The following is a 12,119-nucleotide window of genomic DNA, read 5'->3' on the forward strand; positions in this document are numbered from 1 at the left end:
CCATTAGGCTAACGACAAACTTTACCTATTTTATAGATTTTATCAAGTTTTTTTCAAATTTCATCACTTCATACGTGTCTAATTAATTGGCAGGACATAATGTGCTTCTGTCCTGATTGAAAGAAGAAGAGGAAGATTGAGAGGACAAAGTAAAAATCCGGTACTTTTTTTCAGGACATAATTCGTAAATTTCAGCATTTGGGACGCATACTGTAATAGCTACTTCCTGACAGCGTACTTGCAAGAACTTGATAGATGCGCAGACAATTTTTTTAAAAAGACCAACCGATACCGGAATCCAGAGCAGCTGTGTTCGACTCCAGGGTGGAGCAGCAGCTGGTAAACACTCGAAAAGATTCGATGACGCTCTGAAGCCGTAAAAAGAGAAAAAAATACCACTTGCTCTTGAAAGAAAGCGTTGAAAACAAAGCTTGAACGACTGGCGAGATGACTCGCACTAATGCATCTTTGAAGCATAAGTTTCAAGTAGCGACACACGTAACGGTACTTGATCCTTCATTGGGATGAGCAAACAATCGCCTTGTTAACAATTTATAGTCTTCTGCGCGCAAAACTGACCCAAATGGCTGGCTGTGCGGTTGTGAGAAAAAATTTAAAATAATTTTGAGAGGTTCACGATCCAAATAAATAGAAATCCTCTTGACACAAAAGAAGTCTTCTGACATGCTCACCAAAAAATACTTCGGGGTGCACGTGCTTATGCAGACATGTTAGGCAGATTGTTCGCACGAAAGCACGGAAGAAAAAAGATCGATTTTAATAAACTTGAGCTTGATTTAAGGCTTAAAGTATGCCTATTATGAATTTTGTAACGATTTGATTTATCTCTCTTCGTATGGAAGCTTCGAGGTAGAGAACCTTACTTTTTGGATGACCATCGTATATATTCAAAAGTCTACTTGGGTCCATTTTCTACATATTTTTTTCCATGCGTGTCTGGTATGCTTAATTCGCTGTCTGTAAAATAATTTGGAAGGGAAAATATACAATTCGACAACACTGTTTCCGAGGATACAGATGCGGAGGATGAGAAACACCAAAGGTAACCAATCTTCACCAGGACAGAAGATCACGTGATGAGCGTGGACGGATAACGCCTCACAGTGGATCGAGTCAGACAGAGAAGTCGGACATGACATTTTTGACTAATATTGCAAATTTCGATGTGTATTTTGTCACATTTTAAATTTTCAGGGGTGCCTCTTGAAAGAGAATTCACGAGGAAACCAATGAAACCACTTTTAGAGCCTCAAAGTTTTGTATAAACGTAATTATGAACTTTTAAAGTTGCCAAATTTTGTCCGACCTCTCTTATTAACTCGATCCACCGAGCGCCCTCTATGCGACTTCCATTTCCGCGGAAAAAGGGAGAGGTCACATTGGCCAGGATACGGCCGCTGTGAAGGTATTCGAGGCGATCCGGGGTGTTTGTTGTCTGTTTTTCTCCTTTTGGGCGGAAGTGGTCCTGTCTCCAAGATTACCGGAAGAAACAACCTTTATTTCGGAGGGAGACACTCACGACTCACCCCTCTGTCCACTCGGGATCTCATCTACTCCCGGGGCGCTTTATGGCTCCGCTGCCAAACGATGCAGGTAAGTATAGTGCGGATGTCCTGGAATGTCGCTGGACCACGCAACTCTACGCACAGAAGATCGAGTCAGTAGGAGAGGTCGAACAAAACTTGGAAACTTGAAACGCTTATAACTCACTGGGAAAAAAAACACATTGGATCTAGAGCCCAGACTCTTGAAAACATCGACAAGAAAAAATACTCTTGATTCAATCAGATTTAAGCTTAAATCAAGAACCAAGCCTCTTAATTTAAGCGAATTTCCTTTTGATTTAAGCTTAAATCTGATTGAATCAAGAGTCCTTTTTCTTGTCAATATTTTCAAGAGTCTGGACTCTGGATCCAATGTGTTTTTTCCCCCAGTGGATCCGTTAATTCAAAACTTTGAGGTTCCATTGGTTTTCTCGTGAACTCTTCTTCCAGAAACACCCCTTGCAATTTAAAATGTGACGAAATGAATATCAAAATTTGCCGTTTTTCGTCAAAAATTTTATGTCCTACCTCTCTCATTGACTTGATCCACTGTGCGACGGTTGAATCTGGCTCGAGATCAAAAGACTCATGCGGAGAGAACATTTCGACGGTGAAACTGCAAAGTGCGGATCTCGGTTACGATGTTTCGAAATTTCCGCAGCTATTTTATCTTTCAAAAGGAGACCGAACCAACACCATGGCTTCAAGTTCTCTTTAAGAGAAAAGAAAAATCAATGAAGTTTAAAAAAATTACGTTCAGTAGTTTTCCGAGTAGAAAATGAAATATGACAGGAATTCTGCAACGTCGCAGACCGAGATAGGCATTTCTGCAGTTTCACCATCGAGTTAACAAAAAATTTTGATTCCAGAATGTAAACTCAGCAGAATTTTAAAATTCCCTAGCTTCGAAATGGAAAATCCTCCAGTGGCGTGGCGTGCTTTACGATGTATCGATTGATCTGACATTTAAACCTGTGGAAAAGGATCAATTAACAGGGTGGTCGCAACGAACACCTTAATAATCGATGCTTTACCAAATCTTTAAATAGGGGAATATCGAAAATCGATCATTCACGCCTCGCCACTGCTTCGAAAAGGAAAATCCTCACTACTCACGCCGGAATTCATGAGGAAACGAATGAAAATTACACATATTTTCAGGGATGACCTAACCTCTAAATCGCTCCATCCGCATTACTCAATGTTTGTTTCACCATGTCACGGAAACCAACGTGGTGTGAAATACGAAGGTCCTAGGGGTGCGCAAATCAAGCGGAGAGCATTCCGAGGGGTGAGGTTATCCGACGATCTGACAATATCGACGCTGCGTCACTCCCCGACAATACAATCATCCACCGCGTTTCACGGTGAAATCGCTGAAAAATTTCAATCCCGCTGAAACCGCAGCGGCAGGACGACCCGACTTCATGAGGACTCAATACATCAAAGGTCAATCGTCTGCTCAAGTCGCCCCGTCCTCCCGCATGATTTGATTCCTATAACCGAGGTCCCGGGGTTTTTTGTCACTCTTTCCGCTTGTTTTCCGACGGGACGAGTAGGCGGCTGATTAGACGAGACAGATGTGCGCCAAGTTGCTAAAAAAACTCGTTTATTCAACGCTTTGTTGTTGCTGCTGCTGCTGTTGTTGTTTTGTTGCCTTCCTCCTCGTTTTTCTCTATCATTTCACTCTTCTCTTTCGATGTTTGAAAAGTAATTACCGATACTAAATTTTTCACAGTGAAAAAAAAAGGAATCTTGAATTTGGCGCCAAGAAGTATTTTTTCTTGAATCAAAAATTTTGCTGCTTAATAAAAACATACTTTTTTGCCTAACTCAAACATTTTCTTCTTGCATCAAGAAAAATCAGCTTAGATCAAGAAAAGAATAAATCTTGGCGGCAAATTCAAGGATCATAATGCTTGAGCCAAGCACATCTTTTTCAGTACACTGCCTCTTCAGGGAAGGCTCCCAAATCCCACGTGGTTCTCATCCATTATCCACGTCGCTGATGTCAGAATTTCAGCATGTCTCTTGAGACCTCCAAAAAATTGTCTTACACTAGGGAAAAAAAACACATTGTATCTAGAGTCCAGACTCTTAAAAACATCGACAAGAAAAAGTACTCTTGATTCAATCAGAATCTAGCTTAAATCAAGAACCAAATCTCTTAATTTAAGCGGATTACGGTTTGATTCAAGCAAAAATCCGATTGAATCAAGAGTTTTTTTCTTGTCAATGTTTTCAAGAGTCTGGACTCTAGAATTAGATCCAATGGGTTTTTTTCCAGTGTTTGATTCTTCGTCCTTAAAATTTTAAAAAGCAGATCGCATTAAAAAGAGACCAGGTTTTGATCCCGGTTAGAGAACCTAAGCAGGGACAGTACAGACATGTCGAAATATAGAGCTCTTGGGGCCCGAGAGGGCAGCCAACCCTCTAACACATAAATATGTCACTGCCAAACTTCAAATTCTAATTTCAAATCAAGATGGCCTAGGAAGTTCATAGATGAGCGTTCTTCCGCAAAAATGAGTTAATTTATGCAAGAACTAGGTCAAATACGTGCTTAACTAACAGCGGGTCGACATGAAAAAATACTATTGATTCAATTGCAGATTTTTGCTTGAGTCAAAAGGGTATCCGACTAACTTAGCATGCTTGGCACCCGATTCAAACAAAAATTCGATTGAATCAAGAGTTCTTTTTCTCTTCAAATCTTTTAAGAGTCTGAACCTTAGATCCAAGATACTTTTATCCGGTACACGGCACTTACTTTTCCATCTCTTACCCGCACTGGAAAAGAAACACATTGGATCTAGAGTCCAGACTCTTAAAAATATCAACAATAAAAAGTACTCTTGATTCAATCAGAATCTTGCTTAAACCAAGAACCGAGCCTCTTAATTTAAGCGGATTTCGTTTTGATTCAAGTAAAAATCCGGTTTATTCAAGAGTATTTTCTCTTGTCAATGTTTTCAAGAGTCTGGACTCTAGATCCAATGTGTTTTTGTTTTCCAGTACGTAATGCACCGTTATGCAAACTTACACTCCTTTCATTCGATTATTTTGAACTTCGATTTGGTGAAAAGTTCTTCCTGGCTCTTAAATTGCGCGAAATCTCATGCGAAACATACGATTCAGTGCGAAAATCCGGCAACATGGCTGTCGCGTTATCTTGGACGAGGCCTGGCTGACGCATGGCTGACTCCCAATAAATCCATAATTCAAAGCGACGCCCCGCTTTTTCCGAAGCGCGAGAGGACGACGGCCAAGGGCACGCACCCCCGACCCGCGTTATCAACCGCCCAAACCTCCCCCTAAAACCCCTCTCTCTACCCCCATTTCACGAATAAAATCGCACCGTCCGGCAACGTCGCCGGTGGTTAATTTGCCGGCGTTGATTTTATTCCGGGCACGATATGCTCTTATCGCCCTAACATCCCCGTCTAAAGTAAATAAGTTGCCCATTCAAGGGCCAGACGAGACACACGCACATAAGAAAAAAAAAGGGAAAATCAAAGTTGTTTTGGACCTCCTCGGCGCATCGCGCCGGGGACTTTCCGAGGGAACTTTTTAATCAAAGGAACACACGGGGAGGGCTCCGTGGAGGGTGTCGGTAAGCGCCAACGCCCCCCGTGTTTTAAAATATCCGCTTCAGCAACTTTTGACAAGAAAACAAAGTTTTTTAAATTAACTCTGGCCGCGTGTGAGGGCTTAGAACTGGAGTGCAAGGATAAAATAACACGTCTGTATGCGATACGAAACAGTCCGCTTTTGCCTGTCTTTTGAATTCGAGGCAAACTACCGTGCTTCATACAGTTCTTGGATACCACTATTGTGGCTCCGGTGGACCCGCTTTTGCCTTCTCTGGAATTGAAGGCGTACTACTGAGCTATAACATGCCACGTTTGGATACTACTATTGCAGCTCTGGTGTAGTCGCTTTTGCCTATCTCTGGAATTAAAGGCGAACTACCGAGCTACTGCAAAGGTCGCATCACTTTCAAAAACGGGTACTAAAGATATGGTAGACTTACTTTTGCGTAGTTTTAAAATTGAAGGCAACGAACCAAGACAATGCACGCCTCTTATGAAGAATATCACTGTAGTTCCACTCCAATCCGACCTATCTTTCCAACTGAGACATCATCTACAGACAATGATGAGCGTTCCTACCCAATGAAGAGGTTGAGTAACCTACGGTGGCGTTTATTTCATCCTTTTACAGTCCCGAATTATTTTACCTGGGGGGCTTCAAATTATTCTAAATGTAACCTCATCACATATCTTGCCATCACTATGACGATCAAACAAAGGAATCGTTATCTTTTATACTCGGACGTTGAGTAAAAAAAAGTGTGCAATAGCTCGGTGGTTCGCCTTCGACTCCGACGATACGCAAAAGCGAATCCACCAGAGCTACAATAGAGCACTGGGGGGAAAAAAAAACACATTGGATCTAGAGTCCAGACTCTTGAAAACATTGACAAGAAAAAATACTCTTGATTCAATCGGATTTTTGCTTGAATCAAAACGAAATCCGCTTAAATTAAGAGGCTGGGTTCTTGATTTAAGCTAGATTCTGATTGAAACAAGAGTACTTCTTCTTGTCGATGTTTTTAAGAGTCTGGACTCTAGATACAATGTGTTTTATTTTTCAGTGTGGTATCCAAAAGTGGTATCCAATAACTCAGTGCGGTGCGTTCAATTCAATTCCAAAACCCCAAAATCCCCTCAAAAAACGATTTTCGGGAAATCCCTACTTCGATCCCAAATCCCACGGGACGCAGGAGCAGTGGTTAGTCTGGGTCAGGCAGCACAAAGAGGAACGTGAAACTCTATTAAAGGAGGTGCATAATTGGCGGAGGGAGTGTGGGGGCGTAGCTGGGAGGGGGGGAGGGGGGTGGGCCGACGAAAAAAATAAACATGCCGGCGAATCGTTTGGAACAGCGAATAAAAGCGGGAATAATGAGTGGAGACCCTGGGTGGGGGTCGGGACCGGGGATTCCGATTCGAGGCACGTCCCTTTGCGCTGCTCCCCGTTGTCATATCCCTTCGCTTTCCGTCCCGGGCTCGGCTCGAAAGTTCGTCGTCGGAGTTGGCTCAAGACGGACGGGAGGTCCCTTGGCAGCTGCTTAGAGACAGCTGCATCTTCCATTTGAAAAAGAATCCCTGTTTGCAGACTAAAGAGGATTAAGGAACAAAAATAATACTCCTCAAAAATATGTATCATCGGTATAACTATGCGTGGCGTCATCAGTTGAGACATCGGGGATTCATCGGCGCGAGATGACGCGTTAGAAAATCAAAACGAGTACGAAGCAGAAACAAACGGGAGAAGAATGGAAACGGATGTGACGAAGAAGGAGAGCGATGCGACGGAGAAGGGGAATGGAGGGATGAAAGAAACGAGGAAAAAAGATTTTCCTTGGTCATGTTCTACCTTTTCTTTCTTCTCTTTTTTTTTGCCTCTTCCTTTACGCCTTTATCATTCTCTGTTTCTTCATTTTTCTTATCTGTTTGTCTCAATTTCTCTTCATATTCTTCAGAGTGGCAAAGTTTCTTTGTCAACATGAATTGACATTTTACTGACTTTTCAGGGATGTTAACTTAAATAGTTTTCTTAGGCTTTATCTTTTTTAAAAATTCAATCCACACAAATTCTGAGCGGTAAGACCCTTACAATTGACAAAGGGCAATCTTTTACTGATACAACAATTCTGAGTTTTGCGACTCACTTTTCGGAGTTGGAAAAAATTCCGCGTCTTTTCAAGCACTCGTTATTATTATTACTCACTTCTTCTTTATTTTCTTCGTCTCTGCTTCCTCTCTTCCACTCTTCTCTACTTATTCTCTCCTTTTCTTCCTCACCTTCTTCTCTTCTCCTTCTCCTCTTTTTATTTTTCTCCCTCTCTTCTTCTCTTCACCTTCTCCTCTTCTTATTCTTGCCTCCTTCTTCTTCCCCCTACTCTTCCTCTTCCTGCTCAACCTCTTCTCCTTTTTCTACTGTTTTCCCTTTCCCACACTGGAAAAAAAACACATTGGATCTAGAGTCAAGACTCATGAAAACATTGACAAGAAAAAACTCTTCATTCAATCGGATTTTTGCTTGAATCAAAACAAAATCCGCTTAGATTAAGAGGCTCGGTTATTCATTTAAGCTAGATTCTGATTGAATCAAGAGTACTTTTTCTTGTCGATGTTTTTAAGAGTCTGGACTCTAGATCCAATGTGTTTTTTTTTTTTTTCCAGTGCTCTTTTTCTTTCTCTCCTTCTCTTCTTCTTTTCATCTTCTCATCTTCTCGTCTTCTTATTTTTGCCTCCTCCTTCTTCCTCCTAATCTTCCTCTTCCTGCTCAACCTCTTCTCCTTTTTCTACTGTTTTCACTTTCCCATCTCCTTTACGTTTCCTTCTTCTCCTCCTTCCAACCTCCAATCCATCCTCATCTACCACACGTCAGTCTTCCCACAATCCAAGCACGACAGACTAAGGTTACCCGATGAACCGTTTAACCCACCCTCACATTCACAGCAAACACAACCCTCCAACTCTCCAAGCCTCCAATTCCCGGGTCGACGCCGCAACGTCGCGTCGCGCGGCGCGGCCCCGGCTTCCGCGTTCCGACGTCCCCGTCCGACGTGAGCCATCCGAGTGGGTCCCTCGCGGCACGCTCCGTTCCGCCGTCCCGATCCCATCCTATCCCGCCGCGTCGATACGAAATCCACGTATCATGCCGAAGCAGTTATCTTAGACTTTGACATCCATTAACTCCGCATTATCATGTAGCGACCGCATCCAAACCCCGCCGCCCCCTCCCCTTGCCCCGCCGGGCCCCGTCGTTACCATACTCGGTCGCGCACATGACTTGCGGTTTGCGCCCCCGCCCCCACCGCGGGGGGAAACTCTCCGTGCCAAGAATCGGGAAGCCGGAGTTCCATCTTCCTCGCCTATCTCTGCCAATGGGGATGATAGTCGTATCGGAAGCCGGGCAACTATCTTCGGCTTCGTGCTGTTTCAGCTCGCGAGTCTAATATCGTGGAATAAAAATGGGAATATAAGGAGAAAATTGGGCAGGAACTGCGCAACTCTGAGGCGTACCAAGAATTATAAAAAATTAACCAACATTTTGTGTTATTATGGGAAGAGAAAAACGGAGTATCCTTAACGCGCGGTTAGTATTTTTTGGTTAGTTTTTTTTGAGTTGCATTGACCGAATTCTTGGAATACATTGACCAATGAAAATGGGAAAGTTATGAAAGAAATAGGCAAAAATGAATCGGGAAGCCGGAGTTCGATCTTCCTCTCCTATTTCTGCCAATGGGGATGATAGTCGTATCGGAAGCCGGCAACTATCTTCGGCTTCGTGCTGTTAATCTCGTAGAATAAAAATGGGGAAATAACGAGAAAATTAGGCAGGAACTGCGAACCTCTGAAGCGTCCCGCGCGTAGTAAAAAAAGTGAGCTTTCCGTGTGATTTTGCTAAGAATTAGGTTTGGCCCCTAGCCACCCCCACCCCCCCCCCATTTTAGCGCAGCCCAAAATCGTTTAACGTGCGTGATGCCGTGATGCCGTGTTTTCAGTTTTAGAGCCCCCAAATATAGTGGCAGCCCTGTCAATGTATTTGCTCCCTATCATTGCATGGAGAGTTTGTCTTGATATAGGGTTGGACTCTCAAGGTAGCGTGGGATATCCGATATCCCCTCCATTAAGGTCTCAACTTTCAGAACTTTTTTTAGGCTTTGCAGTTGACTACAGAGAAAAACAGTGGCACCGTCGTGCTTCTCGAAAAATTTTACACAGGTTTCTGCACTTAAATTGCAAATTCCTGACACATGCAAGAGCTCTATTCCACGTGAAAAAGTTTCCGATCGGCAAGAGAAACCGACGGGGAAAATAATGAAAAAGGAAACGGTCATCCTTACGAAGATTCTTTACTGATTACCTAAGCAGTTCGTATGCACGTCGATTTCCAGCTCAATTTTTTTTTCTTCTTGTTTTTTTAAAGAATGAAAAAAGGAAAAAGAAACGTAAACGGAAGTTCTGAAACAACGAGGGTTTCATGGCTGAACGTCGAGAGAGAATACAGAATCGGTGAGCCGAAATCCTGGAGACGCTAAGATTGCAGGGTGGCTTAAACAAAGATCTCGTTATGCATTTCACCGTTGGGTGTTTGCTCAAGAGAATCATCGCCGAACGGCGCGGCGTATCGCGCGGGAACACAGGCTCGATGTGAAGGAAACCGTGAGGCTCGCGGCGGCAATAAAACCGCACGCCAGCGCCATCTGCCAGATCGTGCAGGCAACGCTGAAAACACTCTTTTGCCCGAGCTCTCGAGATACCGAGGGGGGTCGTAACGCTTAAATTTTAGAAATCGAGTTTCGTTCAAAGTTCTTCTTGTACCAGTCTAATGAATCGTATTCGATTTGTATTCGAAGTGAAAGCTTTGAAAAAATTAAAATATTAATAATTTCAAGTGAAACTAGTCTTAACACATATTCTGAAAAAATTCGCTCCCAAAGTCCAATTTTTAAGCATCAAAAAGTCAGTTTGAACTTTTTTTCTGCCATAAGGATCCGTTTAATTTCGAAACCTGAACACATATTTCTCGAAATAGCAAAAACTGCACTTATGCGCCTTGTCCTCTAAGCCCCTTAAATGTCATAATGGTGGTTACAGCGAGACACTATCAGGATCTCAAAGAGTTGCCCACTGAATAGACACTAATCCGCCTTCAAATGGGAAGGTAGGCAAAACGCGTTCCTAAATGTCGAAATAGTCGTATCAGTAATGCGCTGTTCAAATTTACCGGGAGCCACACTACACAAACGCCTGCACTAGCCTAGCCTAACATCTATTTCCTGTTGTCCGCCTGCGGGGTTTCCCACGCTTGATTATGATCCAAGTGATTCTGTTTAAATACAGCTCAAATCTGACATCACCGGTGCCGAAGGATCAAACCACCCTGTAGCACTGAAGCTCGTTGGCGAGTGAAAGTAAAATAGGAATAAAATGCGGGTTGCATACGCGGCGCGGCGTGGCAGGCCATACGAGCGAATTAATATTTACATCAGTGAGCAGCTTATATTAAATTTTCGGGAACTTATAAACCGCTTTTGATACGCCCCCGCCCCCCGCTTATCTCGCGAGAGGGGGGAGGGGGCGGTTTGGTCCTCCCGAGCCGGAAAAATAACGCCGCACCGCTGCAACGCGTCAAAGGCATACCTCGCTCTCGAGTATTTATCGTAGTTGTTGTTATTGATGTGTGTCGTTGTCGTTGCCTACCATTGCGTGCGAAAGAATGTTCTGATGGATCGTCTCGCCATTAATTAATTCCGCGATGCTACGTTCATTGTCGCTTTGCAGTTGAGCATACTTGTGCTAGAAGGAACTCTGTCGCATGTAAACTCTATGCATATAGTTCCTTTTAGCGTAAATACGTCCATTTATACCTCGTTTTAAACTCAACCCTGGGACGCTTCTGATAGGGGGCGCGAAAAGTTGTTAGGGTTGCGTGCTACCTGTCACAGTATTTTGGATTAAAGTATCTGGTAAAATGCGGTCGTTTGGGGGAACCACTACTAGATGAAGCGAGAATCATACTATATCACAGGCAAGCTCGCTTGTCACACTATGAAGCGCAATGTACGGTTTTGGTCATTACCATTTCGTCACAATGGATAACAGTGTGAATATTTGACACTATAGATTAATTGGATTGCATTTTGCAAAAAAGAACCAAGAGCATTCCGATGTCGCTAAGATTGTGAGAATCTTTTTGCCTTGCAAATATAAACTACAATCGTTTAAATAAGTTTGATCTTTAATTTCAATAAACTATAAAATCAAGACAAAAATTACCTTTGTAAATTTAATTTCTTGCATGATTCCAGTAATTTTATTACAAAAAATGTAAGTTGCACAATCCCAGCAATATTGGAATGCTCTTGGTTTCTTTTTGCAAAATGCAATCCAATTGCAAAAGCGTTAAAAAGAGGCTACTTAATCTTTGGATCCACAATGATACAGTTAGTTAGTTATACACTGATTACATTAAAATATTTTATGTGGATACATCTATGTAAATGATGAGCTGTCTTACGTATAATCGAGTATTTCTACTTGATTTAAACGGAGAAAAAGTAATGTTGATTAACTTGCAAGAATCACCGGTAAGGGAGATGGTAAGCACGAACAGATAATACACACTCAGATATTCTTGATGTTTCTGGTTCCTTTGGGTTAGTTTTCTGTAGGTTAGGTCAGCCAAATCGGTTTGGTTGTTGCGACTTGCGAGTGGCTAGCGCACTGAACAATCACAAATGCGATTAAGTTTCGATTCTCAAGTTCGCGTCTGATTTATAACATGGTTGTAATTTTTCAACCCTAATATTTGGTAAACGTAACCCCCAGAAAAAAATATCGCATGTTTAGGTTACTTTGTGTTCTACTTTCCAAACATACACACAACGTGGGTTACTTCTTATTGCTGTTTAGGTTCAAAAGCTGTAAATTACTAGGATATATGTTTTAAAAAAAACATGTTCGTGTGGTTCAAAAA

The 12,119-nt window shown here is 42.5% G+C and overlaps 1 protein-coding gene across 3 annotated transcripts in view; it reads right to left on the bottom strand.

Moving 5' to 3' along the window:
• The window catches only part of Sema1a (semaphorin 1a), a 583,530-nt gene that overhangs the window by 162,636 nt on the left and 408,775 nt on the right, over window positions 1-12,119 (bottom strand). The gene's annotated exons all lie outside the window — the stretch shown is intronic.

This window comes from Bemisia tabaci, chromosome 6 (genome assembly GCF_918797505.1).
Source record: "Bemisia tabaci chromosome 6, PGI_BMITA_v3".
Taxonomy (NCBI): Eukaryota; Metazoa; Arthropoda; class Insecta; order Hemiptera; family Aleyrodidae; genus Bemisia; species Bemisia tabaci.